Source organism: Anas platyrhynchos, chromosome Z (genome assembly GCF_047663525.1).
Source record: "Anas platyrhynchos isolate ZD024472 breed Pekin duck chromosome Z, IASCAAS_PekinDuck_T2T, whole genome shotgun sequence".
Lineage (NCBI taxonomy): Eukaryota > Metazoa > Chordata > Aves > Anseriformes > Anatidae > Anas > Anas platyrhynchos.
In genome coordinates this window covers 28,306,824-28,326,810 of record NC_092621.1, presented here as the reverse complement: position 1 = coordinate 28,326,810, position 19,987 = coordinate 28,306,824, and the positions used below count along the sequence as shown (strand labels likewise).

Here is a 19,987-nt window from a genome sequence, read left to right as displayed (position 1 = left end):
ATGCACAGCCAAACATTAAATAAATACACACACACAAAATAACAAGATGCATATTTCTGCAGCCAAGTTGCACCAAACAAGCCAAACTCCTCCCTGAATAGAAATTCCATCAATCACTGACTTTGAAATGCACTCTCCTGCCTTTTCCATTTCTCTTTAAAATGTCAAGAATCCTGCTGAATTACGCCTTTTTCTTCCCCCTCTTAAAATAGAGGGAAGCTGGTACTTAATTTTATGCTGAAGAATTTGGAGCAAAATGAAAGAACAGTTAACATGAAGTTTTGTGACAGAGAAGAAAGTTGGGATGGCAGCACTGCTCACAAATGAGGAGTAACCTGTCAGAAAACACTATCCCCTCTTTCCTACAATATTTAGTTTGGTCAGAACATGTAATAATCCATACTTCCCTAAGGACAGGTTTAAAATGAGATGTCTTACTACCCTTCTTAATTTGGCACAAGAACTGTTTTTCCCTTTGGGAGTCATGGACAAACTCCAGCAACTCTGAAAATGTTGGTGTTTGTTTTTTTTTTTTTTTTTCGTCCCACTCTTTTGAAGGTATTCAGTAGTTTGAAATTTGGTTTAGAAAAAAGAAAATCAAAACCACAATATTACCTGCTTACCTTTCAGAGAATTAATTTAGAGGTTTTTAGGGAATGTTTTAAGCACAACAACTATTAGCTGCTCTTAACACTGAGCCTCTAGCACTCACATTGTGCTGTGCAAACACGCGTCTGCCCTGATAGCCATGGGCTCCCCTCTTCTGTCCTCTAAGAGGAACTAATGCAGGAGCAGGAGACACCACAGGAGGAAGAAGCTACTGAAGAAAGATGACAGAGCCTCAAGCTCATAGTGACTTGCCCAAGACCTGTGCAAGCTCATTTTAAAGATCGTATTAGAAGGGGCACTCGTGTTACACCCAGAAGGACTGATGGTTGCTGTCAGCAATAACAAATACTAAGTGCCTGTACCCAGATCCATCTGGCATAACCATGGCATTGTTAGCATATGCATCTTTACACAATTTGGGAAGCAACAGCAAGCATATTTTCCTTTTATACTCTTTGTTATCAAGGAAGATACCGTTTTATCAGTACTAGAGCATCTCTACCGAGGCAGTTATGTCCCTCATCAGCTGCCACTGCGTGAAAGCATGGCAGCAAAAGACATCAAAACACTTGAGGCCAAAGTAAAACAAGAGGTGAAGGCTGGAACAAAACTCACTGAAATCACTTGTGATTTCACTCCAAAGTAAACCACAGGCTCTATCTCAGGAATAAAGGTGATAACTCCTGAAGAGTTGTACTTAGTTCAGAATTATTAGGGAAAAACTTCCTTGGACATCACAACGCATTAAGCGCTATCATTCATGATGTTCCTTTTAAATGGAATTCTCCAGCCATAAAAAATGTATTTTGTATTTTTTAACTTCACTTTCCAGCATTGCCTTTTTATAGACTCACTACATAAACCTTTCTGGAGTAAAATATAAACAAAATGATACAAACAAGAGTCTGCATTTTATAGCATGATATTCCATGTACACAGGAATATCTTGGGTTAAACTAGAAAGGGAATGGGTGAGGAACCTTGAAGAACAGTTTAGGATCCAGCTGGATCCAAAACTTTACTCATTTTCCATTTCAAAGCAAACTTCAGCACTAGAAAACAGACCATGCTTCAGATACTTAATTTGCAGTGAAGCAACACGTAACTGCTTATTCAATTATTTTGTAATTAGTTGGAGGCACAATCAATTTCCCAAACAACATGGCTCAGTTTCTATCTACACAGCAAATTTTCTGCCATTTCTAACCACATTTGTTTATACTGCATATGTCTTAGCCATGTTTGCATTGATGCACACTGGGAAAATCTGTGCAGCCATCCCAGCACACCTCATTAAGAGCAGCATGAAAGGGAGTAGGGAAAAGGAGGAGGAGAACAGGAAAGCACCCAGAGGCTATATGTGTTATACATAGCAGATGGGTAATGCGCCTTGGCACTCCACACATCATGGAAACTGGAGGAGACTCGCCAGCCAGAATGGTTACTGGGACAAGAGGGCTAAAAACTGCTCTGCCAAAGAAAGGGACGTAACAACTTTGCTGCAGAAAGATAGTCAACAGGCTTCGAGAAAGACAAAGCATGATTAATTATCATGATTCAAGACATTGAATTAGGTAAAGACATAACTCAACTTACAGCAAGTTTTGCAGAAAAATCATTACTAGCAGAGTTGAAAGTTAGTTTGAGCTAGGTATCTAATGAATCTACTAAACAGCCACACTAAGAATCAATTTTTGTCACTGCGGAACCCTTCAGAATAGACAACAGCATTACTATCACGATAATTCACTAAAATCAGCAAATAATTCATTATCCTTGAAATCAGTGGAGGGGAATGCAGTTTAACAAGAAAAAGGAGAAGAACAGATTTTGCCCATGTAGCTGTGAGACACAATCTTGTGTCCCATAACCTGGCAGGAAGAACTGGTGTTTGCACTGCAGACAGGAGCTGAGCTACGTTCTGCAACACTAATCCCACCCAGGGTTTCACCTGGCTATGTGGCAACAGCCGTGCTGCAGGCTTAAAATAGTGAGGCAATCGGAGCACAAGACATCTCCATATTATAACCAAGACAGGTTTTGCAGCACTGATCAAGCCTGAAAGAGGCCGCTGAAATTTGTCCCACCCAAACAAGTTTTATGCATCTTTTTGTACAAAGAGAAGGGAGAATGGAAAGAAGATGAGTTTTGTTTCTCTCTTATTAGGGCATGTTGCAACTTGTCATAGACAGAGCAGTAGGTGCTACACCTAGGTGGGGATGGATGCAACCACAGGTTTTGCCCTTATACCATGTGCTTTCAAAAAGAATATTTTTATTCAGTGCCTTTCAAAATAAATAAATCGAAGGTTGTCCACCCTCCCTGCCTTAATTCTTATACTGGAGGGAAAAAATATATCTGATATTTTGATGCAGCTGAAAAGGAACTGGAAGTACCACCTCAAAGTAATCGAAGTTTGTCAGACAGCTTTTGTTCAGGGGCCAAGCCCACCTTCCTCAATTCTCACCTATTGCTCTGTATCACCTTGCACTGGCTGCTAAGAAAAGGCTCACTGTCTGTCTCCCTGTGGGAGAATTGAACCTTTTTTTAAAAAACAAAACAAAACAAAACAAAACAAACAATTTTCAGGCCCTTTTTCAACAGACTATTCCTACAACACCTATGCTGGCTGTATAGGGATAGTAAAACACCGATTTTGTTCCATTTCCTCTCATAGTTTTAAAATCCAAACTTACAAGGAATAGGAAAGACATTGCTACAGCTGTCTGTGTGTCTTGAGCATGGCCTACAGAGATTTGTCACATGAATCTGGTCTCTTACCCACTTGTCAAGGCCTCCTCTACAACTGCTTTCCCAAGGGTAAAGAATCTGGGAGAGCTCAGGTCACTTGCATGCTGGATTTTTAACTTAGAAACCATTCTGAAAGTCACTTGACCTTTCTGGATTCAGAAATATTTTGTTAGTACAGGGAAATGAAGAAATGTCAGACTGCATTACCTCTCTTTTGTGTTTGTCAGATTACTTCTGATTCACTTCCAGGAAGTAAATAACAAGGTCAGAGTCAATTCATTCATGCCGGAGGAGAGTGCACAGATGCGGAAGAGGGAAATCAGTCCCCACGGCACTTTGATGTTTCCTTATCTTATAGTGTATCATTACAGTAACCACTAATTGTCACAGAAAGATGCTTTTCTAAATTAGAAACATGAGGAACAAGGAATTTTAAAGATTGTATTCCACTGTATTTGCTTCAGGAAAAAAATGTATACGCACACATGCTTATACTCCAAAACCATCTCAATGGAAGAAAGTCTTTAAGTCTGAATTGTAACAATATGGCTGAACTCTGTTCTTCTGTATGACAACACAAATAGCTTCACACTTGCTTAAAAAAATAATAATAATAATTTAGTTGACACATTATGTCTGAATTATAGACATGCCATCTACTGGAAAATTTGGCTCATTGAGCCCTCGAGTGAATTATCACAGACCAATCAGATGACTTGTGGGAAAACTTCCTCTTCCCCTCCAACAACACCTTTCTAAGTAAGCCACAAAATTCATGATCTTGGTGATCAAAACAGTCTACTTCAAGATGTTGATGCTTTAGTTTAAATCCTCACAGCCCCAAGACCCCTTCAAGATAAATGATTTTATATTAGCAGTGAAGGAGTTAGAGATTTACAAAGTCAATAAGAATTCATAACTTCTGCATTTTAATCATTCATAGCCACTGTATTTGATTTACCCCACAATTTCCATCAGAAAATGAAAAAGTTTTGAAGAATGAGTTATTCTCAATGTAAATCTCCAGCACACCTCTGTCAATCATGTTAGGCCTTTCCCCGTTAGTTTTTCCTGCCTCCTGATTGAAACTACACAGCCAGTTTAATTACTTCATTATTTAAAACTTCTTAACTGAAAAGGCTCTGAAAATATGGAAAGCTAAACTAATGCATAGTCATTCTACATGGAATAGAGGAAAGCATTATAAACATCGGTATAGCTTATGAAGATCGAGTACACTCATACTTTCTTCTATCCTAACACTTTGCAAAGAAAAAAAAAACAAAAACCTACAGAGGTCTAGAATGCTTCTACTGAAAGATATGTATGCACACAGATAAAGAGGGAAATAATTCCCTAGTCAAAGACAATATTTGTTTGCCACAAAATGTACATTCTCTTTATGATATTAGAATAATAATCTGTGGGAAGCTACCATTCCAGAAATTATAGCATAAAAAGAAGCTTTAGTATTATTTGTAGAGAAGACTAAGCCTTTGATAGTTTTGCTGGCAAGTTTTATTTATTTTATTATTATTATTTTTAATTTGCAGTCTGTTGAGCAGCTCTTGTACCTTTGTTTAACTACAGGGAAAGAACTGTTCAGTTTACAGCACAGTTTTATATGCAAATTGTGTTCTGTAGACACTACTCATTGTAAGTGTCAACAGGAGAAAAAAAGCTTGACAAATTTAAGACTGTTGAGATTTTTCATAAACTTTGAAGGAACACTGAAATTACAAAGCGCACTGAGCTCACTGTAAAGCATTTTCTCTAAGCATGTGCCAAATCATGTATATTAAAGGACTTTTTAAAAAATTCTACTACGATACCTTATGCTCCATTTTCCATTTCTAATTGTTTGTGACAATTTAAAAAGGAGTCCTGTCTTCTTCACACAGTCAGAGTTCTTGTTTTCATAGCTCTCCCAAGTATGGAGCTTGTTTCTACTCTGTGGAAACATTTCTATTGGATTTACTTCTACTGGAAAAAAACAAGCTTTCACACCCATACAAATCAAGATTCGGGAGCAAATTCAGAGCTGAAAACGAAGAGACATTTTACTGCCAAAAAGATGGGGGGGCTCCTAACAAATCAGCCAGCTGTTGCACTAACAGCATCAAATAAAGAAATTGCAGAGCTTATTCTACTCTTTATCAATAATGCATGGCTGCGCACAGACAATTTATAGCTGTTTTCCATCACTAGGTATTGTGTAGTACTAAATTAAGTCTACAAAATTCAAGGACAGTCCACCCACACAGCTACTGTAAGCCAGCCAGGCCACTTTGAATAAACATTTTAAAGGCATAAAGTGAGTTTTATTAGCATGCAGATCCACAGCTCTTAGTGGACAAAGTATCGCCATTAAAGAAGCAAGAGTACATTTAGCAGGAAGAGCAATGAGTTGCTCTTATGCCTTACATATAAAGACATAGTGGATTATATATATACACATAGAAGCAACAACTCAACCCTCTGAATTTATTAAGATTAAAATCTAAAGCAAGAAAAGAATTTATTTTCAGCATTAGGAATTGATTGCCATTCTCAGAAAATCCTAAGACAGGTGCTGAATGGGTCAACTTCTGACAACAAAAGAGCTAAGAAAAAGATGGTTTTGACCAGTTTTGTTTACACTCAGGTAGCTCTGAAGATTAATAGATTTATATTTTAATCCTTCGCAAGTCATAAATCAGAAAAGCACACACAAGGCTTTCATCAGGATGAAGAACTAGTTATCAGAGAGAAGTCTCCTTAACAACACTTATAGCACAGGTACACAAGTGGGAGGTGGGGTTCCCCAGCAGGCACAGTTAAGCAAGAGTTGGTGTGGCATGATCCAGTTATGTTCAGTCAGTCAGCCCTACCTCTTCATGTCACAGCAGTCCTGGCACGTAGGTGTGTTGTGTTACGTGTGTCTGAAATGCACGCGTTAAAGCACAGAGCACAAAAGCTGGTCACCAGCAGCAAGAGGATGCTGCTGCTGGGTCCCTGCATCCAAGTTCAACTCTGCTCAAGTGGTCAGCAAGGAGACTCCTGAGTCCTGCTTCCAGCATGCAGTCAGGTGCAACCAGCTACGGCGTGGATGACAGCACCACCAGGAGGTGGGTTTGTGTCACGTTGTAAACATCTGCTGCTGTTCCTAAAAGAAACACTGTGCTGCCCATCATCCCTCTGAAGACATCAGCAAGGGTGAGGTTTGCGACAGCTTTCGTATGAAAGCAGAGCACCACTCCAGACAGGATCCTCCACATCTTGCTGGGTAGCTGGTGTGACATGATGACATCCCTGCCTGGAAAAGTTTTTTAACAGTGTGTGAGGGTGAAGGATGTAATACAGCACAGCAGTGTGATGGCATTGTGGCATGTTTGAGCACAAGTAAGAGCAGGAAGGATATAAAAGATGGGATTTGAGCTACATCTGTTATAAGATGGTCAAGTGGAATAGCCTGGCCAAATAAAACATGACTGAATTTACTGTCAAGGTATGAAGAGGAAAATAAATCAACGTTGATCAGTGAGATATTTGGATTTTTAATTTTTCAATTTTCCAGTGAAAGTATACAATTTTGATCATGTGGATGGAAGAACTGAGTGCACTCTCAGTAAGTCTGTAGGTGACATCACATTGGGGGGGAAGTGTCAATCTGCCAGAGGGTAGGAAGGCCCTGCAGAGGGACCTGGACAGGATGGGTCAATGAACAGAGGCCAATGGGATGAGGTTCAACATGGCTAAGTGCTGGGTCCTGCACTTTGGGCACAACAACCCCATGCAGCACTACAGGCTTTGGGCAGAGTCGCTGAAAAGCTGTGCAGAGGAAAAGGATCTGGGGGTGCTGATTGATGCTTGCCTGGCCATGAGCCAGCAGTGTGCCCAGGTGGCCAAGAAGGCCAATGGCATCCTGGCTTGTTCCAGGAATAGTGTAGCCAGCAGGGCCAGGGAGGTGATTGTCACCACGTACTCTGCTCTGGTGTGAGGCTGCACCTCGAGTGCTGTGTTCAGCTTTGGGCCTCTTGCTACAAGAAAGACATCGAGGCCCTGGAGCATGTCCAGAGAAGGGCTACAAAGCTGGTGAAGGGCCTGGAACAAAAGTCCTGTGAGGAGCAGCTGAGGGAACTGGGATTTTTTAGTCTGGAGAAGAGAAGGCTCAGGGGAGACCTTATCGCTCTCCACAGCTACCTGAAAGGGAGCTGTGGGGGGCTTGGGGTCAGCCTCTTCTCTCAGATAATTAGTGATAGGACTAGAGGGAATGGCCTCCAGTTGTGCTAGGGGATGGTTAGGTTGGAAATGGAGACATTTCTTCTCAGAAAGAGCAGTCAGGCATTGGAATGCGTTGCCCAGGGAGGTGGTGGAGTCACCATCCCTGGCGGTGTTTAAGGAAAGGTTGGACGTAGTGTTTAGGGACATGGTCTAGTGGGCGATATTGGTGATAGGGTGATGATTGGACCAGATGATCTTGGAGGTCTCTTCCAACCTTAATGATTATATATAGTACTGTATAGCAAATTTAACTTCACCTACAGGAGATGTGCTTTCTTAAAAAGCAGCTATCAAGTATCTCATGACCTTCTGAAGTTAATCAGAGCTTCACTAATCACTGTGGAAAAAGTGATGTAACTGCTTCCAGTGAGCCCAGATCATTCAGAAAGTAAGGGTCCAAACTTGACTAAATCTAACTGACACTGTGCCACAGCAATCAGGTCCCAGAGTTTGGTGAAGTTGCATCCACATTGCATCCCTGTGAAAGCAGAATCTTTCTGCTCTGACCTACAGGCAGAAATCATCCAAGCTTAAGTTGAAGTGAAATCTAGTCGTGTTTGTCATAAAATCTGTTTTCTCCATGAATAAGCACAAGTATAAAAGCCTAGAGCTGGAAGCTCAAAGGAAAGCAGCTGTTGGATATTTGTAATTTAACCTGCCAGGAGTACAAGATTTTCTTTACATAATAGGCTGAAGTCATGCTGTGAAAAGCAAAACTGCCATTTTGAAGTCTGAGGAGATTGGAATAAAATCCTTGCTTAAATCAAGGCTTCAGGACAAAGAATTGGAAAAAAAAAAAAAAAAAAAGAAAAAAAAAAAAGACAATCCCAGTGAAGCAACCTTGGCTTTATAAATAGGAATTAATTTTATGAAGCCTGCTGTTCAGCTCGTGTTACCAAATGTAATTGCTGTGTAGGTCACTGAAGCAGTGCACTTTTAATTGGCTTGTGGACTCTGGCAGAGTTCAGAGATGCACAAAAAACTCTCAGGCCATCTCCACCAAGCACATTGTTCCAGCAGGATGCTGGCCTTGCAACCCACAGGGCAAGCACTGAGGTATGTTAGCATGTCAGACAGCAAATCACCTCTTATTGCAGAGGTATCTGTACAAACACAAAATGCGTGCTCTGTGGTCACAGTCCTGTTCCTTAATGATCTGATGTGCTACCCCATCGTTCCTGAGAAGTAGCAGGCAGTCAGCAATCATCGCTATTGTCTTTCCATGACTGCTGATACAAGGCTGCTCTGGGTTTTACAACCTTTCTGCACTCATACTCTTCCTCTGCCTGCACGTTTCCTCACAGCCTCCTCCCCTCTTCTCCCATCCTGCACCTTGAACTGCCATCCATACAAGCCCCCAGGCATCCACACTGTGACTACACTCATTTACTGACACCTTCCCCACTGCAGAAGGTATGCAGGTTGGGTATGCCAGTGCAAGCTGGCAGTGTCCCCACCACCACCACATCTCCTTTGCTCAGAAGGCTGTGCTTGGCTGAGGGCATGCACTTCCACAGCCAGGACAGGGCTGTGGCACACAGCCACACAGGAACTGGGACAAACCTAGGCACAGTGATAATAAGTTTCCTTATTTAGCTTTTTTTCTAAGCATTTCTCTTCCCTGCCAGCTACAGCCCTGCCTTGGGGCCCAGAAGCAGTTGTGTCTGCTTTCTCCCTGTACAAAGCAGTTTTGACAGCAGAAAAGACTGGATTCACCTCCCAGTGCCTTTCCCCCAAAAAAGGAGGAGCATCAGGAGAGCAGCAGCTTGAGTGAGAGCCCAGAGCTGGTTTGGAAGGTGCTGGCCCCAGGTCTGTCTGCACTCAAACTACAATCTTTGCAGGTTCAATCTTTGCTTGTCAAGAGACGAGTTCATTTCTAGATGATCCCCCCTCACACAAACCACAGCACACTGTGGTGCATGTAATGAGGTGGAGGGTAACAAGCCCTAAAAGTAAACAGAAATAGGAGTCAGTGGACACTTCAGATAGCAGCTGTCAAACCTGAGGGAATCCAGGAGTCAGTGGCAAAGAGGCCCTTTACAAAGTGATTAGCTCTCCAGGTTTGGCTTACCACATGCTTAATTTGGGAGTCCCTAGTCACCCAAATGACCAGGGCATGGGAGACTGTGCTGTGCATGCATGGGGTGTTGTGCGGACACACTCTGGGCAGCTTCAGTCTGTGCCTGTCTGCAGCTCAAAAGCCAGTACTACTACCATGAAGCAGACAATATAGATATGAATCCAAACAGATGGGTGCAAAATACAAGTATTAATGAAAAGAATGACAGCAGCAGCAGCAGAATGGTCACTTTTTCAGCCACAGACGTGTCTTTTACAGTCTTCAGTTTTTATTACCCGTATTTTTGCTGACGAAGAATGTCTCAACCTGACAGCAAGTAGACTGAAAACAATCCTTTCACTACTAAAACTTATTAATACACAGATGAAGCATTAAGGCATTTTAATAGACAGTTATACAAGCACTTAAAGAAACTAGAACTGGTGATTTAGGAGAAGAAGTCAAGTTACTTCTTCATTGCATCTTATTTCTACCCCATTGAGGCTCAGTGAATTTAGCCATAACTGACAAATACTGGCAGTCTGGTCCAGTCTAATACACAAAATACAGGTGTCATGTTAGTATGGTTTATTATAAAGCAAGGGATGGACTGAGGCAATGTGTGGGACCGTATTTATTTATTATCTTCCCTCTCTCCCCTTACCCTCCTCCAACAAAGAAGCTGCATCTTACCTTAAAAGATTAACAGAAATGCTAGTCCTCTACTTCTCTTTAGCTTTAAGCTTCAGAAATAATGCAGGAGAATCAGCTAGTTCAATACTTCAGCACTTGACAGCACATTCAGGAATCTGAAACTCATCCTACAAGAAGAGAAATGAAAATTAGTCATTGTACATGTTGGGCAATATATCACATGCTTAAAGCTGCAGATGCCTGGTAATGCCATGCCACTAAACAATAATGAAATTCACAATAATCACAAATATGAAAGGTTATGCCATTTTTGGCTTCCAAGGTGCAGTGCACACAAGCAATATTCTGGTTACAGTACCCTGGAAAGAAAACATGCATCTTGCAACCAATATGTCACCCTGTAGTGCTTTCCCAGCTTAAGAACTCTGTTCAACCAACAGTCAATGCAAATGCATAGAAACAAAGCTTTAGACATGTCATGATAAACCAGTTATGGAAATGCAGCACTAAATGTCTAAAGAATGGTAACCTGGTACTAATTTGAACTGAGAAATGCAGCAGAAGCCCACATGAGCTAAGCAGCAGTGCTATATAACCTGGGAAGATGCTTCTATATATGAATGACATGGAAGAATTTTATAAACTGCAATAAAGAGGCAGTGCCTGCTTTGTCCCATTTCCCTTAGTAGGCTTTTTTAGAAGTCTTATCTTGCAAGAATTTGCACATACTCCTAGCTCTTACACAGTAAAGACATTGAGACTGAAGTTCATAGCTGCACCACTGTAGCACACAGGATGGCTTTTCCCTTTTTCCCACAGCAATTCATATTCTGCCACCAAGGTTTAGACCACTTATTTCTCAACTCCAACTCACTTGGCATGTTTAACTCCTAAAACAAGCTAACTTTGCAGAACCACACACACACAGATGCCACCAAGACCCCCGTTCCTGGCTCTGATGCATCCTGTCTCACAACCATTTGCAGGTACAGTCCCAAGTCAGTACACTAGGGCTGTGCTGGAGACCTTCTGTATGCAGACATTGAGTAGTTTCATGCTGCTGCTGCTAGCACATTTGACAGCTGTCAAGGGATAGGACAGGAGAACAGTTTATATCTAACATAGTTACTTAAGAGGTTTGAAGATTATTTTATGGAAAAAAAACACATCAGGTTTTAACTGTGTACTTTCTTAGAGCTTTGGTATGAGAACACAAGGTGATCATTGGCCCAATCTGTGTAACTATAAAGGTGCAGGTTTAATGGAATACAAGTAAATCATACCAGGTAGGAATTAAATATTTTTTACTGTAAATTAATAGATAAACTGGCACACAAAGCAAGACATGGACCAATGCCTCTACATATACGTTTTTCAAATTCTACTCTGTTTACAAACCCCCAAAATAGCCTCCTAAAGGTAACTGTCTTCAAAAACCAACAGAAGTGGCATTTTTCTTAGGACACAAGGGCTGTCAATCCCAACATGCAAGAAGCTGGGCAGGGACATCAGGAGACCAGCTTGATTAAGACAAGACTGCTTAGCCAAACTAAAACACAAAAGCAAAATGCATAGGCACTGGAGGCAGAGGTACACATACTGGGAAGATTATAGGGATGTGGCCTGGGAGTGCAAGGAGAGGATCAAGATAGCCAAAGCACAGCTGAAACTCAGTTTGACTAAATATATCAAATAACACAAGAAGGGTTTCTTCAAGCACATGGGACAGCAAAGGAAGATAAACTTTCCCTGCAATGAGCAAAACATGAATGAGTTCTTCAACCTGCATAGAAAAGGCTGAGCTGCTCAAACAGCTTGTTTGCCACAGTCTTCATAGGTAAATGCTGTAGCCACATGGCTGGAGTCACAAAAGGTAAAGGCACAAACTGAGAGAATAAAGAACTACCCACTGTAGGAGAGGATCAGATGTGAAACCGTCTAAGGAACCTGAAGGTGAACAAGGTCCTCTGAGACCTAATGAAATACACCTGCAGATCTCATGGGAACTGGTAGATGCAAGTTCCTAAGTCACTGTCCATCAGTTGCAGTCCAGCAAAGCTTCCAGTGACTAGAAAAGGGGAACACAACCCCCGTTCTTAAAAACGGAGAAGAGGAAGACCCAGGGAACTACAGGGCAGTCTCACATCTATGCCTAGCAAGATCATGGAGAAGATTCTCATGGTAATTATGCTAAGGCACACATAGAATAGAGAAGTGATTGCTACAGCTGACATGGTTCACTAAGGGGCAAACAGTGCCTGACAAATCTTGTGGCTGTCTACAACAGAGTTACAGCATTGATGGTTAAGGGAAGAGTAACCAACTTCATCTACTGGGACTCGTGCAAAACATTTGACATTGTCCCACACAATATCCTCGTCTCTAAATTGGAGAGACACTTTTTGACAGATAGGCTACTTGGTGGATAATGAATTGGTTGGATGGTCACACTTAGAGCCAAAGTCAATGGCTCAATGTCCAAGTGGAGATCAGTGACTTTTGGTATTCCCCAGGAGTCTCTACTGGGACCAGAGCTATTTGACATCTTTGACAGTGATAAGGACAGTGGGCTTGGGTGCACCTTCAGCAAGTCTGCAGACAACACCAAGCTGTGTGGTGCAGTCAACATGCTGGAGGGAAGGGATGCCATCCAGAGGGACCTGGACAGGCTCAAGAGGTGGGCCTGTACAAAAAACATGAGGTTCAACAAGGCCAAGTGCAAGGTTGTGCACCTGAGTCAGGGCAATCCTGCCCATCTATACAGGCTAGGTAACCAGCAGATAGAGAGCAGCCTTATGGAGAAGAACTTGGGGGTACTAATGAATGAAAAACTACACAAGCTTGCACATCCCAGAAAGACAACCAGATCCAGACTGCATCAAAAGACAGCTGGCCACCAGTTCAAGGGAGATAATTTACAGTGGCCTTCTAGGACTGCAAGAGGGTCTTCTGGAAAGCTGGAGAGGGACTCTTTGTCAGAGAAAGTAGCAAGAGGACAAAGTGTAAATTAGTATATTAAGCTAAAAGAGGGTAGCTTTAGATTAGATGTAAGGAAGAAGGGTGGTGAGGCACTGGAACAGGTTGCCCAGAGAAGCTGTGGATGCCCCATCCCTGGAAGTGTACAAGGACAGGTTGGATGGAGCTTTGAGCAACCTGATCTAGAGAGAGGTGTCCCTGCCCATGGCAGGGTGTTGGAACTACATGATCCGAAGTCCATTTCTACCTAAATAATTCCCTTAATATTACAGAATCATAGGAAGTATAAGGGTCTGTCTGTGGGAGGAGAAGAGAGGAAGGATTCTGCAGGAAAACCCAAGCAGATGTTACACTCTAGAAAAAAATCCTAAATACACCATCTGTTACAAAACCAGAAATCCAAATGCCCCAGATGTCCCCTTACTTGAACTTTAAAATAGCATTCAGTGCATCTACACAATATAGAAGTTAACACATGAGGAAACTTGCGATGTTAGAAGACAATTATGTCCTTGGAGCTACATGTTCACAGATAATGGCAAACACCAAAGTCATGGTGTTTGTGTATAATCTCCTGTTCCACACTTTTGTGGAAAGTTTTAAAGCAGCTTCCTGTAAGAGTTTCAAACTGATGCCAAGACTTCAGATCTTCAAGACAGTCAGTTACACAGCCAGGCTCACATTTTGAGGACAATAAAAGTGTTATTCAAATACCTATTACCGTACTCAGAAAGCCTCATCCACACATCATGGTGTCATGATTGTTTAGATATTATTCATAAATCATTTTTGCCTCAAAAGATTGTCTTTGGATGCCCTCCCAAAGCCATCTTGTCTTTATCAGGTACTCACATTCATCTCATGAGTGTTTGTGCCCACACCTGATGCAGATCAGTTTGACAGCACAACTGTGTGATAAAGGCCACAACCAGGGAATGGTTTGAGCTCCAAGATGAGCAAGTGATAACTTTGAGAGTTGCACCTCAGAAAACACAAGTCAGATGTTCTCTGGGAGCTAAGATTTATCACACAGTTTACTGTTTTCCATGCCAGATAGGAAGAAAGCTTCAGCTTTGCCTTTTAGCCCAAACAAATCACAATACACACAATCATACTCCTACATACCTAAGCCCCACCAAAACAAAAACACTATGCTGCACACCCATGTTCCCTTAAGGAGAGAACAAACCACACCTAACAGGTGTTAATCAAAACATCAAACATTAGAAAACGTTCTGACACAATGGAGATTTAGAAAAATATGCAGCATCTCAAGAAAAATTTGAATCTGTATAAAACAGATGTATGTATCTTGTATCAAAAAGCAATTGTTCTTCTAAACTGCCTTGCAAATGGCAATCTAAATTCAGTCCCAGGAAGAAAACTGACTTAATTGATTAACACAACTGAGTGCTAAGTAGAAGCAAAGATAAGCAGAAATGAAAACAGACATACTAAAACAGTTAAGCAGAGATTTTACTTACACCAAGGGAGCAAGTTGACTGATAAAGTTGTCATCTTTACAGAAAGCTCTAACCTTGATAATACTTTCAATTTAAACAAAGCTCACTATGTAATAGATATTTTGCAAACTCACGTAGGCAGGGCTTCAGCAGCTTCTCATGGAAAATCTATGTACTTCACAGGCATATTCCAGCTTGACAAGATCTCTGCAGAGTACTCCACTACTCCATCTTCTCCTCTTTTCCTTTTTAATGTTGTTCAACACCTCCTCCCACACACACCTCCAGCACATGTACCTCCCTCCAGCAGACAGTCAGATTCACTTATCTAAAGAGGAATTTATGCTGGTCTGAAAAAAACACCAGCTCCCTCAACTGCAAGGACATGCCTGGATAACATATTGAGATATGCCTTAGATGTTGTGTCAAACACTTCAAAGTCAGTTAAAGATGCACTGCATAGCACCCAAAGGGTAATTACTCTCACTGGGGAAAAAACATTTTAAAATAGATTTGTACATGAAGGTAGCATTTCTAGAAGTAAACACATTATTTCCTAGTGAATGTGCTGTATTTTTGGACAGAAAGCCCCCAAGTAGCCAAAAGCAATATTGCATCTTCGTACACTTCACTGGCATAAGATCTCATAATTGCTAAAGGGAATAACTAAGGTTACGTCTGCATGGCACAAAGCACCATGCTAATTAACCTTGCAGAGACACTAATTAATCTGGGCAGGACGCCATGATAACATGACTACACTGCTGTCTTGGGAATCTCCCCATGCCAATGTATCATGCTCTTTGGTCATACACACCCACACACACCCGCAGTGTCTTTCGCATAAAAGAGGAGTTTTACGCTGAAGATGAATCCCTATAGAGAGGTGTTTCCACTCAGAAGCTGCCATATAGTTTTTTTATTATTATTATTATTTAAATCTGGGGTCTATGGTATACAACACCAAACTATACACTTAAATAATTCTTACCAAATAGTAAAATAATTGACTGGTGTTACAGAGGATAATTAAGCTGTTAGGAGGACCATAAGAGGATGTATTTATGGACAGTCTTCTTGGCATTTGAAAGTTGGCACAGAAGTTTCAGGAAATCATCTCAGAGGGATAACTGTAAAAATGGTGATTGTCTATCAGCCCTTCAGCAGCAGCAGTTCACCCCACAACAGTCCAGTTTCTCATCTGGTCCCCAGACACGGCAAGGAGGGGTGCTTGTACGTGCTCATGTAAGTGTTCACAAGTTAGTACATTCCAAATAGCAGATAATGGAGCCACTGTAGTTGTTAGCACATTTTCAAGAAGTTAAGTTGTTGCCAAACCAACTCCACAACTTTCCTTTTAACATTATGGTGATTAAACAAGTCTTGGGCTATAGCCAGAACAGCAGCTACCTTATCTGCTATAACTGATGCCACCTCTAGGTACAGAAACCAACTCTTCATATACTGCAAATGGACTTCGAGCTTCTGACTTGTTAAAACACACACCGTAAGTAATAATGTACTGAATAGCAGCTTTAAGTGCCTGTTCCAATAGGAACTGGTCTTTGAACGTGCAGAGAGCAAGAAGAAAAGGGAACATTTGGCATACAACACAACCTGCAACAGAACATAGTCTGCCCAACAGTGCAGAACAGGAGAACACAGAAGTGTCATTCACTGTGGCACAAAACAAGACAGAAAGTCATTCTACTACCAGGCAGAACAGGCAGTTTCAGAGAACAGCCCCTGTCCATCCCTCTTTCTCCTCTACCTCCTTAATCCACATTTAAAACCAGGGCTTTCCCAGACAATCCTCAAAGTCCTAGACTTAAACAATGTCCTAGACGTAAAGGATGGACTCTCAAGCAAGGCAGACCTACAAAGCACAGCCCCATGAATTTATGCATGAGCTACTTTAGTGTCAGAACTCATATTGCTGGTAAATGGGATACACAAGATCAGCTAGAACCTGGCGGGCAAGGCTGGCTTCTCATGTTTCAGTTAGTTTGCAGGGCCAGAGGTAACAGCACAACAAAGGGCAGCTTCACCTTGTCCCTTGGTTTGCACTACATCAGTCTGAAAACTTCTAGCCCTATGGAAAAAGTGACTGGTTTGAACAAGCGCACTGTTTCCTGTGGCAAAAGCACAGGGACAACTTAATCTTGGAAAGTGCACTGCATTCAGACAAGGACAAACCACATAAACTGCATCAAAGTGCTTTTAAGCCCTCCTTGCTCCTATCACAGACGACAAGCGCTCAAACAAGTCTGTCTGAATTGGTCACGTACCATTTCTACACTACTGGGAAAAGCACCACTGTAAAAAGCATAATCAGATTGCTAGAAATGAAATAGCCCTTAGATAAGCTGGTGTTAGTTGCAATTCTCATGCTTGGACCCAAGGTGCATCTGCTCAGAAGTGGAAAGGTGTTATTAAGAAAACACATTTGCTACATGATTGCTCTCAAAACTAGTAATCTTTCTTTCACACACATCTACATATCAGATACCCATGGAAAAGACTAATAAAAGCTGTCTCCTCCAAAGTGATTAATACTTTTTGACCCAAAGGCTGAGTGTTTTTGGATGGTACACAGTAACAATGATACTTTGGGTAAACACTTTAGTCTCTAACCAGCAAAACTGGTCTAGATTGTCACAGAACAGTACAATCCAACAATCCACATGAATAGATGTGCTGAGCCTTAATACCTTTAGCTGTCAACTCAGATGAGACTGACTCAAATCACTGAATCCTCAGAGGCCAGAACATGCCCTACTCCTTCCTTCCTCCAATACCTTGCCTAGGTAAATAGCAGAGTTCATCCTGAGTTTTCTGAAGGGTGATCTTTGCTTAGCAGGACAAACAGTTCTGTGACACAGCCACCACTCCAGATTTTTAGCTGGCAGACAGCAATCTGAGCCCTAACAAGAAACAGGCTAACTTCTTAAACGGATAAGCACAACTATCCATTCTCTAACTGATGCTACTATCATACGTGAAACTTCACTGAGAGTGCTTAGAGCTCACCCAGCTTTCTTTTATCCCATTTGCAGGGAAGTCACTGCTCATGGAGTGTGTCACTCTAGCAAGTAAGAGGAGGGAAAGTCATCAACATACACAAGTTTTTTTCCTCTTCCTTTCTCACACCACCCTTTCTGTAGGGGGGCCAAATTCTTTGTTATCTATCCAGATGACTTTAGCCATCACAAGTCAGATGGCCTAGGTTTAGAAGTGCAACATATTTTCTGTTGCTCTAAAGCAAGATGGATTTTACACAGCCAGTTTAGATGGGCTAAATGTTAGGCAATGAATGGAGTGAAGATAGGGTGTCACAACTGAAGCAAGTTACCTAAAAACAACTCAAGAAAGATGGAAAACTAGGGTGACTCTCAGCTACAGATGTCTTCAATTAACCTCTCAATACACCTTTTTTTTTTTTTTTTTAAACATACTGTATCCAGTTATATCCTTTGCTTGGTCACAATATCATACCATGTAACCCCTCTGGCAAGCAAAGTACCTAATAAATCTGTGCTTGCTCCTGTATGGAGACCAGGGATTACCAAAGGCTGTGAAGGTCATCCTTTTGTTCTACAGTGAAAAAGAACTGGAAAAGGGGAGAATGACACTGAAAGGGGCTATAAGAAACTTCCTTGCTTGCTCAGTTACTACATACAGATGGGCTTCTTCTGATGAGAGCCACCTGCATACCCCTCTGGTCCCATCACAGATGGTCCAACAGGAGAGGGAAGCTCCTCAGAATTTCTCCTTAAGAGAATTTCTCATTAAGGAGAAGCTCTGCCAGCCCGTAAAAGGAAGAAGGTTACTTCACTAAGTACACTTAACTTTCAAAGTTAAGTTAAAGATATAGAGCTGGTTGTCATTAGCTCCTGAAACAGCAGCTCAAACACTAGTAATTGATGAGCCTCAAAGAGTCTTAACTGCTGGATTTCAAGCAACACAAGCACAAGCAAGCCTCTGTAAAAACTGCCCTTTCTTTGTGTTGTTGCTCCATCCCCTCATTTCGTATGAGCTGATTCCCCAGCATCAGGTATCACAATGTATCTTCATGGGTATAACACAGCTAAAGGTGATAACAAAACAAAACATATATAAAGCAGTTAATCTGCTTGAGAACCACACCAAGAACCTGCATGGTAAAGTATACATGTCCTTCACATCTCCTTATCTAAGCTTGGAGCTCTGGTCCCACTTTGTCTTGGGACTGGCAACATCCTGAGGCTTCAGGGGAAAAAAGACAATAGGACTAACATCCCCTTCTGGCACCAAGGTAAAATTTGGACCAAGTCATTCTGCTTTGCAGCTCAGACTTTTCTATATCTGTTTTGTTCACATACCTTTGGGATTTTCAAATGGGTGTTACCACCATCTCCCTAATGAGATTCCAAAGCACTTACTCCCAAAAGATGGGGTTTTTGGATGAGCTACTGTAGAATAATCTCCAAGATCCATCACTGTTTTGAAATAGCCCTCAGCACCCACCACACACAGTCCTTCTGTTATGGCTCTATGGAATTTTTGATGCCAAACCAAGATGAGAATGTGCTTCTGTCACGCTTTCAGCCTAAAGCTTTGAAGATGGAATGAATTAATGAGTTTAATTAGCTGCACAGCACTGATCTGCAGAAGTGTGAACAGTCACGTATCACTGAGGGTTACTGTCATCGCAATGCTGTTTCCCTTGTGCAAAAGGAAAAACAAGAAATATGGCAAACTGTTGCAGATGTTCTGTATCAATGACTTGAGCAAGAAGAGCTAAAACCAAAGTCATTCTGAATTTCTAGGGATCTGGTGACTAAGAAAAGTAAGCAATCATGTGGCCTCCCAAAGAAAGGAGATATTGTCCTCCAGAGTCCCACCATTAGCTCTTAATAAAACTGCTTTCCCCAATTTCATTTCAACTTTATATTTCAAGGAAATGTTTGACTGTGTCCCTCAAATTAAGCAGGGGAGTAGCTGGTCCTTGTCCTAACACAAGGTAAAAAAATAGCAAGGGGAAGACAAGCACTATTGACATGCAGTGCCAGTCAGGATAGTCTTCTCCGTTGAAATTATCACGGGTAGTATATTCAGCAATGGGCTAGATCAGAAATTCTACTATAAGGAAGTACACACAAGTGTCAAAATTCCCGTCCCTTCTGCCAAAAAAAAAAAAAAAGATTGGAAAACAGACATTACAACAATACAG

At 41.5% G+C, this 19,987-nt stretch overlaps 1 protein-coding gene across 4 annotated transcripts in view; it reads right to left on the bottom strand.

Annotated features, from left to right (window-relative positions):
- Nucleotides 1–19,987, bottom strand: part of KANK1 (KN motif and ankyrin repeat domains 1) — a 125,682-nt gene that overhangs the window by 83,202 nt on the left and 22,493 nt on the right. For all 4 annotated transcript variants that reach the window (XM_038170255.2, XM_072030828.1, XM_072030827.1 and 1 more), the window contains exon 2: nucleotides 10,376–10,503. The gene's annotated coding sequence lies outside the window, so the exon portion shown is untranslated. The remainder of the gene's footprint in view (nucleotides 1–10,375; nucleotides 10,504–19,987) is intronic.